Source organism: Toxorhynchites rutilus, chromosome 2 (assembly GCF_029784135.1).
Source record: "Toxorhynchites rutilus septentrionalis strain SRP chromosome 2, ASM2978413v1, whole genome shotgun sequence".
Classification (NCBI taxonomy): domain Eukaryota; kingdom Metazoa; phylum Arthropoda; class Insecta; order Diptera; family Culicidae; genus Toxorhynchites; species Toxorhynchites rutilus.
In genome coordinates, this window is record NC_073745.1 from 338,160,646 (window position 1) to 338,174,242 (window position 13,597).

The window sequence follows — 13,597 nt, forward strand, 5'->3', positions numbered from 1 at the left end:
ATGGCCTACATCGATTACGGGAAGGCTTATGACTCCATACCTCACTCGTTTCTCGTCCGGGTATTGGAGCTCTACAAAATTGATCCCGTCGTCGTTAGGTTCCTGCAGCATGCGATGAGGCAGTGGAGTACGTCTCTGCACCTCAGTGATGGGGAAAATGTGTTGCAGTCTAGAACGCTGCAGATAAAGAGGGGGATATTCCAAGGCGACTCTTTCAGCCCGCTTTGGTTTTGTCTGGCACTGAACCCCCTCAGTAGGACGCTCAATAGAAACGGTCATGGCTATAAAATAAGGTATGGCGACGGCGCCCACGAAGAAGTGACCCATACCTTTTACATGGACGATCTCAAGGTCTACGCTGATTCACGTCAGCGTCTAGGTGTAGCTATCCGGGTTGTCGAAGACATAAGCAGGGACATCTGTATGGAGTTCGGCCTCGACAAGTGTCGCTGTGTCCACCTGCTGAAAGGACAACTTACCGAATCCGGAGGCTACGAGGTCTATGACGGCGAGTTTATAAGAGACATGGTTCGTGGCGAATCCTATAAATATCTTGGATTCCGACAGCTCACCGGGATTCGCCACTCCGACATCAAGACGGAGCTGCGAGACAAGTTCTTGAGTCGAGTGAACTGTGTCCTGAGGACTTTCCTCAACGCGGGGAACAAGGTACGCGCGATCAACACATTCGCGGTTCCCCTGCTGACCTTCAGTTTTGGTGTAGTCAAATGGAGCAAAACTAACCTAGAGGACCTTGAGAGGAGGATGAGGAAAGCATTCAAAGAGGCCGGAATGCACCATCCTCAATCGGCACTGGAGAGAGTTTCACTACCACGCAAAGAAGGGGGACTTGGAATCGTCGACATTTCTGCACTGTGTGTTGCCCAGGTACGACAACTGCGCGAGTACTTCGCAGAACGCGCCAACCAAAACGCGCTATACCGGGCTGTCTGCGCCGCCGACAGAGGATACAGCGCTCTGCACTTGGCGCAAGCGGAGTACCAACTCAACTGCAATCTGCAGACAGTGGAGGAGAAGATTGCAGCTTGGAAGCAGAAGGCAGTGCATGGTGCCCACCCCCATCAACTGGACCGGCCACACGTCGACAAGGCCGCATCTAATCTGTGGCTAACGCGTGGTGAACTCTCTTCAGTAGTAGAAGCCGACATGATAGCCATCCAGGACAGGATAATGCCGACGAGAAACTGCAGGCGGTACGTCTGGCATCAAGACGTTGATGACATTTGCCGGATGTGCCATCAACCAGGTGAAAACATAGAGCACATTATGGGAGGCTGTCCCGTTTTGGCCAACGCAGCCTACACCGAGCGCCACAACAACGGGGCCCGTATTGTTCATCGACAACTGGCGCTCCAATGTGCTCTACTGGAAGACAACGTACCAAACTACCGGTACCTGCCTGCACCTGTCCTGGAAAATGACCGTTCCAAGCTGTACTGGGATCGCACTGTTCTGACCGACCTCTCGATCCACCACAACCGCCCAGATATAATGGTTTACGACAAGAGCGACCGCAAAGTCACCATCATCGATGTCGCTATTCCACTGAACCAGAATCTGGAGGAGACCCACGGTCGCAAAATCTGCAAGTACCGACCATTGGCCGTGGAGCTCAAGGAACTGTGGGGGCTAAGGGAGGTCCCAAGAATTGTTCCAGTCGTTCTCTCTGGAACTGGAATTATCCCGAAGACACTTCTGGAAGCGCTAAAGTTGTTGAACATCGAGAAGGAATTGGCCGGCATCCAAAAGTCGGTCATCCTTAGCACCTGCGCGATTGTCCGACAATTCCTCGGTCAGGACTAAAACAGCACGAGCATGCAGATACGTGCATTCCGCAGAGCCTAGTCCCCCTTTGGCATTCAGAAGCCCGGGGGCAGGTGAAAATTCTGGCTAGGTTCGCCTAGTTAAGAAGTGAGATAAGTCTGAAAAAAAAATAATAATTGAAGCAATATTTTTGTGTGTCATGTTCATCCACTTGATTTCGTAGGAACAAATTTTCATTATTTTAGCGATACCAAGATTATAATTTAGTGGTTTCATGGAGTGACATCAAAAAACAAGTCCGCTAAAAAGCAAGATTTCACCGAAAACACTATTGCCCCTAAGGGCTATTTAAAAACAGAACAGACACTACACTTCCGATGTTTCCTACTGTCAGTTTCCGCATGGGATATTTTCGCACGATCGCTGTTGGGAAACAAATTGACGATTCAGGTTTTTTAGCATCAGCGATTGAACCAGCGCTTGAACAACTTAGCGGTACTATGGAGCAGGATGACGAATGGCATTATCGGCACATGAAAAAATCTACGGGGGAAAATTTCAACAATCTTTGCCACAGTAGAGAACGTGTGCTGAGAGTAACACTCGAACAGCTGCAAAGCAAACTAAAAAGACAGGGTCATCAGATTCCTTATTCAACAATTAATAAAATAGAATAATACACTAGTTCTTTATTCAGTAAAAAATAAGGATAAACTACTTCGGATATATGCATATACAGGATGTGAAGTAAACTTTAACTGAAAAACTAAGGGGTGGACTATATCGGCGATATAACCGCAAGGTTCTAAATCGATTCTTAATGAATTGATGATCTGATATTTTTATTTTTCCTTGGATATAATGGTAAACATTGGTTAACTATTCTTGTTTTCGCAATTACAGGTCGGACTCGATTATATACAGACTCGATTATATATGATTCGAAAATATACAATTTTGGACTCGATTTTATGCAGTTTAGAACAAAAATTATTTTTCAAACATGACTTATTTCAAGCGAAAATGAAGAATTTCAACGTTGAAGTGAAAGTTAATTGGTTTTTATGAATACAGTAGAGTGAAAATCATGATTATGGTAGATTTTAGTTGAAAATTCACCAGGAATAGTTTAAAATGATATTGCAGTGAAATAAAAAAAAGATAGAAGTTGGGTGTCAAAGAACGATTTGTAGAGCGGTTAGAGACCTTCAATTTAGCCCATAAAAACATTATTTTATCATGAATGTTTTGGATAATATTATGAATAACATCATAAAAACTACTGACTTTTATGTTTTTCACGTCTAAAGTGTTACTATAATCCATTAATTTGGAAGTTTCACAACTGTATCCTGTATAAAATTTTCTTATCTTTTAAATGGAAGCAACAAAATTGAATTCAGATTTTTTTATATGAGAAAGGTTTTTATGACTTTGAGGGGATGAATCAAAAATGAAGTTCTTCTTTTATATTAAAAAAAAAAAGAAAAATATATGCATAAAAAACAAATAAATTTTTTTTTTTTGACTCGATTATATACAGGTTTCGTTTGTATACAGTGAATAGAACTCGGATACTGTATATAATCGAGTCCGCTCTGTATTTGAATATATTTAAACATTATCTAGCTGCTCCTTTAGATAGTTCGATTCTCGGTGCATAATTTAGATCAATAGCATAATTTGTTGTAAAATTTTTCACATTTTACAATAATTTAATGGTTTGGTTCAAAAAAGTTAATTTAAATAAAAAAATCAACTAATGGTGAAATCTCGATTGTGCATTTTGCAACTCAAATCGTGAATATAGCCGTGCAGTCTGATAAGAAATGTCAAATATTTTTGTCTATTGGTACCCAAATTATATCACAACAACTGGAATCAATGGATACCGAAATTATATGTGCATTTTTCAGCTTCCGCGACTGTAACGCGTTGTAACAGTTGCGCATCGAACTAAACTTTACTGGCAAGATATTAGAGAAAGTGGATTGGTAACGAATACTTGAGGAAACATGAAAAAATCCTCTCGTTGAAGTTTTGGGAACAAACCGAAAGCTAACGAGAAAAAATTATATGAGCTGAAAAAAGCTGATTCTTTGTGTTAGATTAAAGTGACCAGATGGTCAGAGGTCTAACGCGGGACACAAAAAACAAAAAGTTATGTATATACATTATGTGAACATAAACCATAGTTTAGCGAGTCTAAACTGATCAGTATTATTTCTTTCTGAGTATTGGCACTCAGTTGTGATTTTTCGGTGGTTTAGATTTTGTTTACGCCCGAAAATCACTCGCTCAATCAGAGCATTTACGCCTAGCAAGCACAATTCAAATTCTACAATTTTCTTCAAATTACCGAATGGAATGCTCGAAAATTCCAATTCATTTTTCATTGATTTTAGTGTTAACGTAGGCATTTAAAAAAATGGACTAATTTCGGATGGCGATAATTATAGGAACAAATGTTCTTCAAATCTCACGTTTATTAAGTGTACAACAAAAATGATTCAAAGCTGTTGATTTGCAGTAGCAGCACTGTCAAGCAACTTGATGATTTTTCCATACTGCAAGCTCCACTCCACAGCGAAGGAGTTGGACATCGTGAGGCACTTTGTGTCCGCCATATATAGCCGACGTTCCTCAGATAAGCGATGACCTCGAATATATCATTCACATCAAGTTCTCGAATTCGAGGTCCTTCTCTGACAGGCGTGAAGGGAATGTCCAAGCCGCTCTTCTTTCGAGTCATATGGTAAACGGGGAACGAGTACGAAGTGCTTGCCGAAACTTGCGAAGGTGATGTGGTCTTTATGCCGAAACGGGGATCAGCCCATTATGCCAAAAGATCACTGGAGGATGAATCGGCTGGAGATAAACATTATCGCGAGGACCACCAACCTTCTCAACATTCCCCAGCTGCGCCCGATATCAAACTTTTGGGCGAATGGCCAAAATAGACAGACGACCACCAAAGCCACGAAAAGGTAAAATAACACGCCAATATACATCTATTCATCGGCCATGGTTCAGGTTCCGGCCAACTTCCGTAAGACCGCCCAGCGCATCATTTACGATACTTCATCAAACAACTCTGCCTCTTCCTGTCGAGTATACATTAGTTCTTCCGGCTTATTTAAAACGTTAAGCCCTGACCGAGCTAGGGGACCAAAAATGAACTTTTCGTCTAACTCACGTTGGTTCCTGCGGATCGATAGGGGACCTTTATAAAAATCATTTTCCAATTTTGTTGCTGTCGCTTCCAGTTGACACTCTTTTAACAAAAAGCACAATGTCGGTGCGATGAAACCAGCGCTCTTGAACAGTCTGCCAAATAAAAGTTTTTTTTGAAGTTCATCCATTTAAGAAAATCAACATGATCAAATTGTGATATTGAAATACATATATTGATATCGCGGGACATTTTCGTTTCTTTTGCCAAATGCGGGACGTTTCGCGGGACGGAATCTTACGCGGGACATTTTGTTGAAATGCGGGACTGTCCCGCGTAACGCGGGACGTCTGGTCAGTTTATGTTAAATGAAAGTCAAAACTTAATTAGGCGATGAAGGGCTCGACGAACTAGCTGGGTGTCCTTAAATTTTATGGTAAAACGCTTCGTATGGATGGTGTCTTCAAACAAGCCACAAGATAGACATTACGGCCTCACATTGGAAGCGTAGCTGTTTTTTCTGTTTTCAAATCCTGGCCGATCTCGGAAGCACATACTAGAAAAACTGCATATAGCAGCGTCGAAACTTTCTCACCACTCTGGTAGTGAAACCCATCGGTAACGGTGAAAGTTTTTCACTTTTCTCGGGGCTGGCACGCTTTAGAAACTTCGAACTTACACCCCAGTACAGAAATGGAACTACCTCAAAATACAGACGGACAAAGATGTTTACAAATTCTGATCAAAACATCTTAGCTCTGCACACTCTCTTGTAATTTAATTTCTGTGAGTAATTTTGTGTATGATACAAACCATCTACCACACCTGTAGTAAAGGTCTAGTCACGTTGGGAAAGTCGAGAGGTGTAACTTGCGTCCAACATTTGATGCGTTAAAGAATGGTGTGCAACATTCCAAACTAGTTATCAAAGTCACAGAATTCGATTATTTTGCGATGAATATAACTTTTCGAATAGTGGATCGTCTGTAAACGGGGTAACAGTAACAGTTATTAGTTTTTTACGTAATCTAAATCGGTTATCAAAACATTTTAATTATTTTTAGACTGTTCAACTTTTAAATTTACCAATGATTAGAAATGGCATCTGACTCATTTCTTGCTGTTGGGTTGGTTTTGTTCGAAAAAAGAGGAAACATAGAAGGGAAGAGTCTGCCTAGTTCTGAACTCGATTGTTGTATTGGTGTATATCACTTCATAAAAATGCAACTTTATTGTGAAAAATGGTTACTAATAAATCATTCAGAGATATATAATATATATTAGGTAGAGTCTTCGTCTTGAGTGGTTATTTACGAATCAAGCTATATTTTTAATATTTCATAGGAGCGGAAATGCTGATCTGCCAGACCATATGCCGTCGAACGGAACAAGTAAATTTCGGACGGCGCAATATCTGGGGAACATGAGGTTTTCATGGATTTGGAAATGTGAGCCTGTTTTTATTTTGTGAAATAACTTCTCTGTGTGGCTCTGTTGTGGACGTTTTGCGTAGTCAATCGCATCAATCAATGCATCAATTGAATACGATTTTAATTCATAACATAAACATAACTCAGTTTGTAATAAATAACACCGCCCTAGTCCACTCGAATAGGCAAGCATAACCTTCGAAGCGTAATCTTTGCCTGAGTCCAGCCATAATGCGACAAATGATATTTTTTATTTTGTCTTCTAAATGATCGGCTTAGTTTTTGAAAAATTAAATCTAAACTTGTTTCAAAAACTTGAAGTGAGTTTTGTCTATGGTACTACTGCAAGGTAGACGACTATCGCTGACTCATTTTTTGAAGTTTCATTTGAATCAAAGCTCAAAGAATCAATGCATATTTTGAAAGAACGCTGAAAGTTTCTCTTGTTAGTGTGTGAGTGGATGAGTATATGTATTATTTATACAGGGATACACATGAAATTCAACTCCACTTCCCGTTTGAATGGGGATACCATCTGGTCGGAGTTGAGATTCAGGACACCACCTACGATTATACCAAACCTTTATTATACTTTCAAGATATAAATAAATAACAACACGTTGTATGTGATTTGCAGTTCAAGAGACCAAAACACTCACATCTATTATTCAACATATTTCTCGGACGATCCATGTGGTGAAAAAACTGTGGAGATGTTGACTTCTGTTGTGATTACAGGAGATTTTTCAATGGTTTCCGAGACACCAAACATCATGCGCAAGAGTGTGCCGAGGACAATCCATAGATTTGAAGCTGGTGTATGAAAGACAAGAGCCCCTTGTAAAGCCCAAATTTTGTGAGCGATTTAATGTTAATACCACATAATTTAGCATTGATTTGAAAGTGGATTCCAATTGAAAATTCTTGCGATGTTTCGATGTTTTCAAACGCTTTTCTAAATCAGAATTAACTATAATGGTTCATTTTGGATTCCAAACTTCTGTTTCGACAAAATGACAGTATTCGCATACCATTATTGGCTACCAACACTTATAAATCACATATGCAGCAATTGAGTTTCTCATAAAAAAATAGTACAAATGCTATAATATGAAAAATAAATCAGGACGCACAAAAAATCAGGACATGTCCTGCTGTGGTGTCGTGTCCCTCGTCGAAAGCGATGAGACGGCACAGCTCTATTTGGGTGAAAATATTGGTCGGTATGCCAGCGCGGCGAGGAAAGGGGACATACAAGATAAGTACGTTCAAGCGTGAAGGTGAAAATTATTACGGTGAATAAACGCAAAGTTAAATCAGTGAATCGTGTTTCTATCAAACAATTCCGAACCCTACACCTGCTAAATCAGGACACATGGTAACTCTACGTTTCAAGTTTGTAGAGTGAACACTGTATGCTAACGAGTCACGAGCGAGAGTGAAGTGTCTTTCTCAAGACATGGGAGAAGGAGTTTAGGCTTAGTTGCCACCAAGGGTCTTTCTCAAGGCTAGAGACGAATGAACTGCGAAAGTTCAAAGTCGCTATAATTGAACACAACAACAACAAATTAAGCTCATTTGAATTTCTTCTTCTTCTATTGAATTATAGAGACTTTAAACTTTTTCTGTTCATTAATCTCTAGCCTTGCAAAAGGCCCTTGGCGAAAATTCTTCCTTTGAGCTAAACTTCCTCACTCATGTTTTGAGAAAAACATTCGATCTCTCGCCGAGACATCCAATTCTTCGAATAAAGTGATTATCATACTACCTCGTTTAACCGAAAAAGAATTATTAATGCTTGAAGGAGGAATCGATTCCTCCTCGGAAAACCCCAGCGCAAATAATTGGAATCATCGATCGATTGCGGCATTCGTGAGCATAACTGCTGCTTTCTTTGATATGTTGGTTCCGTTCAGTTAGTAGAAAAGAAATGGGATTGGCAGAGTAGAGCATAGTGTTCAGGCAAGAGAACGAGATCATTTCTCTGTCACTTCGCAATCACAGCTGAATGTCAAAAATTAACAACATTTTCGACGTACAACTACGTCTTTCAGGAAGGGTGCCAAATCAGAAAACAGTTCACGTTTTTATGAAATAAAGTTAACGTTAATAACTATTTTCACTGTGAACGAATTCTCATGATTTCCATACTAATCGAATCGGGAATTCTCTAAGATTTGTTTGATAAACGGTTTAAATTCATGTAAGCTGGAAGAACTTTCTTTTTTCCCATACATTTGTTCTGCGGATTTGTTTGCTAACCCTACCCGTATTTCGAATGCTAATAACTCGAACATTCCTTAACAGATCGGAAAGATGTTTGAATCAATTGATAGGAAATATTTCTACGCGTCTATCATAATTAATAAAATATTATTTTTCATGAGATGAACAATTGAATAACTGTAAAATGTCAAGCGTTATCTAACTGCCAAGTTTTGATTGGCCCGATTCACGGTTCCCCAACACAGACTTCAAAATCGATGTACCTGTGGAAATCAGCTCTGCAAATATAAATGCAAGTCGGGGGTATTTTTGTTCCCACCGAGCTGTGTTTCCCTAACACGGACTTCAAAATTAATGTGGCTGGGGGAATCCGCTTCGTCAAAACATGCAAGTCGGGAGGTTTTTTTCTCACTGAGTTGTGTATCCCTAACACGAACTCCAAAATAAATGTGGCTGGAGGAATCCGCTGTGCAAATCACATGCAAGTCGGGGGTATTTTTTGGTGTTGAGTGATTTTGTACTCGCTTGTCGTTGTGCAGACCGGAATATGTTCCCCAGGTACTTTTAAACTGAGAAGCCTGGGAAATCATCATTTCAGATGTGGGAGATGAATGAACTTCCACATATTTTGGTAGTCCTAGGCATCATATCAAGGACATCATATAAGAGGACGTTCTTCAAATTCTAAAATAATATTCGAAGTGGTAAACAAGTGGATTGTATGATATAATTGCGTAGTTCTACGTCGAAAATATGCGGTCGTGCCCTAGGTACAACCCCTTACAATTTTTTCTTTCGAATGAAGTGATTATTATACCACTCAGTTCAACCGGCAAAGAGCTATTAACGTTTAAAACCTTGCACTCCAAGTGTAACGCTCTCTCGTTTTCGAAACATTCAACTTAGAACAGAAATTGAACGGTACAGAAATGAAAGTCGTCAAAACTTTAACAAGTCAAACCACCCTCAAGCTTTACGCAGTGGTGATATAACGTTTTACCGAGGTGCGATTACTGATAGTTGAAAAACCACCCTTTTTCGTGAAGAACTAAACAAATGATAGGTAGGATGACATCCAATTTTTATGAGTCTAAAGGGTGTGTCACATCAAATTGCATCACGGAAAAAACGCTGTAGAAATTTAATTTTTAGGAATTAAATCTTCAGCTTTCGCTTATAATCAGATAAGAGTGTATAGATCACGTTGGCCATGCTTCACTGTCAATTTTTCGTAAATTTGGAAAAATGTCGTCGAACGAAAAAGAGCGTCGTGAATTAATCCTGTGCATTCATTTCGAGAATCCGGAGTTGTCACATCGAGACATCGGTAAGATGCTGGGAATCGTCCAATCCACGGTCAGCAGAGTACTAAAACGATACTTCGAGAACCTAACCATCGACCGGAAGGTGAAGAACGGCAAAAATGGATGCTCCGTCAGTGAAAAAGATCACAAGCGCGTAGTTAAGCAGTTTAGACGTGATCCGAGAAGTTCGGTCCGGGATGTCGCCAATAAGCTGAATTTGTCAAGTTCATTCGTCCAGCGGACCAAGCAGCGGGAGGGCCTGCGTACATACAAGGTTCAGAAGGCTCCTAACCGCAACGAAAGGCAAAACATGGTGGGGAAGACGCGAGCCCGGAAGCTGTACACCGAAATGCTAACGAAGCCGCATTGCCTGGTAATGGACGACGAAACCTACGTCAAAGCGGACTTTCGTCAGCTGCCGGGCCTGTTGTTCTTCTCCGCAGAGGACAAATTCAGCGTTCCGGAGGAGATTCGCAAGCAGAAACTATCCAAGTTTTCCAAAAAGTACATGGTGTGGCAAGCGATCTGCTCTTGCGGAAAGCGGAGCGCCCCCTTCGTGATGACCGGCACGGTAAACGGGCAGGTTTACCTTAAGGAGTGTCTACAGAAGCGCTTACTACCACTATTGAAGCAGTACGAGGGCCCGACCATCTTCTGGCCGGATCTCGCTTCGTGCCACTATTCAAAGGACGTGTTGGAGTGGTACGAAGCCAACGGGGTCACCTTCGTGCCAAAGGAAATGAACCCGCCCAACGCGCCGGAGCTTCGCCCAATAGAGAAATATTGGGCGATTATGAAGCAGGCCCTCCGGAAGAACCCAAAAGTTGTCAAATCGGAGGCGGACTTCAACAGAAAATGGATTTCTTTAAAAAAAAAAACTACAACCTGACGTTGTACAGAACCTTATGGACGGGGTAAAGAGGAAGGTGCGAGCATACGGGCTTGAGCTCGAAGTATGAATAAAAAGAAAATGCCAAAAGTTGTTTAATAGTTTTTATTTTACTGTCTAAAATTTTCAAAAGGATCGGTCTACTGGGCGAATTTCTACAGCGTTTTTTCCATGATGCAATTTGATGTGACACACCCTTTATATTTTTCAAAAGGGAAGGGATCTCCCTGAGAGAGATAGTAATTAATAGGTGTTACGTAGTCAATTATGAGTCTGTATTGTCTTACTATAAATAAAATCGCTAAAAAATCAAGCGCGGTCGTCGTGAACAGACGTAAACGGTCGTAAATGGTCGTATTCTCGACGTAAACACAGAGTGAGAGAGTAAGCAGTGAGCAGCTGCGATGTGTTTTTTTTTGGGTGAGACTGTGCGCGTCTGCGTCTATGCGTGTGTTCGTTTGCGGGTGCATGTGCGAGTATGTGTTTGAGTGTGCGTTTTTTTAGAGTAGACAGTAGAGAAAGTAGAAAGTAGAGAGAATAGAGAGTAGCGAGAATAGAGAGAGTACAGAGTAGAGAGTAGAGAGTAGAGAGAGTACATAGAGTAGAGAGAGTAGAGCATAGAGAGAGTACAGAGTAGATAGTAGAGAGAGAGTACAGAGTAGAGAGTAAAGAGGGAGTGGAGGGAGCAGAGAGTAGAGAGAGTAAAGAATAGAGGGAGTAGAGAGAGTAGAGAGTAAAGAGAGTAGAGAGTAAAGAGTAGAGGGAGTAGAGAGTTGAGAGTAGAGAGTAGAGAGAGTACAGAGTAGATAGTAGAGAGAGTACAGAGAAGAGAGAGAGTACAGAGAAGAGAGAGAGAGAGTACAGAGAAGAGAGAGAGAGTACAGAGAAGAGAGAGAGAGAGAGTACAGAGTAGAGAGTAGAGAGGAGGCGATCTGGCGTAGTGGTAACATCCATGTCTCTTACGCTAAAGGTCACGAGTTCAATTCTCACTCCCGACATTCTTCCAAAAATGGAAGTAAAAGTGACGAACCAGCCAAATGAGTTGGAAATCACTATAATACAGACAACAAAAAAAAGTAGAGAGTAGAGAGTAGAGAGTAGAGAGTAGAGAGTAGAGAGTAGAGAGTAGAGAGTAGAGAGTAGAGAGTAGAGAGTAGAGAGTAGAGAGTAGAGAGTAGAGAGTAGAGAGTAGAGAGTAGAGAGTAGAGAGTAGAGAGTAGAGAGTAGAGAGTAGAGAGTAGAGAGTAGAGAGTAGAGAGTAGAGAGTAGAGAGTAGAGAGTAGAGAGTAGAGAGTAGAGAGTAGAGAGTAGAGAGTAGAGAGTAGAGAGTAGAGAGTAGAGAGTAGAGAGTAGAGAGTAGAGAGTAGAGAGTAGAGAGTAGAGAGTAGAGAGTAGAGAGTAGAGAGTAGAGAGTAGAGAGTAGAGAGTAGAGAGTAGAGAGTAGAGAGTAGAGAGTAGAGAGTAGAGAGTAGAGAGTAGAGAGTAGAGAGTAGAGAGTAGAGAGTAGAGAGTAGAGAGTAGAGAGTAGAGAGTAGAGAGTAGAGAGTAGAGAGTAGAGAGTAGAGAGTAGAGAGTAGAGAGTAGAGAGTAGAGAGTAGAGAGTAGAGAGTAGAGAGTAGAGAGTAGAGAGTAGAGAGTAGAGAGTAGAGAGTAGAGAGTAGAGAGTAGAGAGTAGAGAGTAGAGAGTAGAGAGTAGAGAGTAGAGAGTAGAGAGTAGAGAGTAGAGAGTAGAGAGTAGAGAGTAGAGAGTAGAGAGTAGAGAGTAGAGAGTAGAGAGTAGAGAGTAGAGAGTAGAGAGTAGAGAGTAGAGAGTAGAGAGTAGAGAGTAGAGAGTAGAGAGTAGAGAGTAGAGAGTAGAGAGTAGAGAGTAGAGAGTAGAGAGTAGAGAGTAGAGAGTAGAGAGTAGAGAGTAGAGAGTAGAGAGTAGAGAGTAGAGAGTAGAGAGTAGAGAGTAGAGAGTAGAGAGTAGAGAGTAGAGAGTAGAGAGTAGAGAGTAGAGAGTAGAGAGTAGAGAGTAGAGAGTAGAGAGTAGAGAGTAGAGAGTAGAGAGTAGAGAGTAGAGAGTAGAGAGTAGAGAGTAGAGAGTAGAGAGTAGAGAGTAGAGAGTAGAGAGTAGAGAGTAGAGAGTAGAGAGTAGAGAGTAGAGAGTAGAGAGTAGAGAGTAGAGAGTAGAGAGTAGAGAGTAGAGAGTAGAGAGTAGAGAGTAGAGAGTAGAGAGTAGAGAGTAGAGAGTAGAGAGTAGAGAGTAGAGAGTAGAGAGTAGAGAGTAGAGAGTAGAGAGTAGAGAGTAGAGAGTAGAGAGTAGAGAGTAGAGAGTAGAGAGTAGAGAGTAGAGAGTAGAGAGTAGAGAGTAGAGAGTAGAGAGTAGAGAGTAGAGAGTAGAGAGTAGAGAGTAGAGAGTAGAGAGTAGAGAGTAGAGAGTAGAGAGTAGAGAGTAGAGAGTAGAGAGTAGAGAGTAGAGAGTAGGTAGAGAGTAGAGAGAGTAGAGAGCAGAGAGTAGAGAGAGTAAAGAGTAGAGAAAGTAGAGTTGAGAGTAGAGAGTAGAGAGAGTACAGAGAGTAGAGGGCAGAGAGTAGAGAGAGTAGAAAGTAGAGAGTAGTGAGTAGAGATAGTGCAGAGAGTAGGGAGTTTAAAATGAAGAGCAGAGAGTAGAGAGAAGAGAGAACAAAGTATAGAGTAGATAGTAGGAAATGGAGAGTAGAGAGTTGAATGTTAAAGTAAAAGTTGAAAGAGCAACAATTAATCGCAGAGAGAGAGTAAAAGTTTGAGACATAGAGACATTTGGACTAAA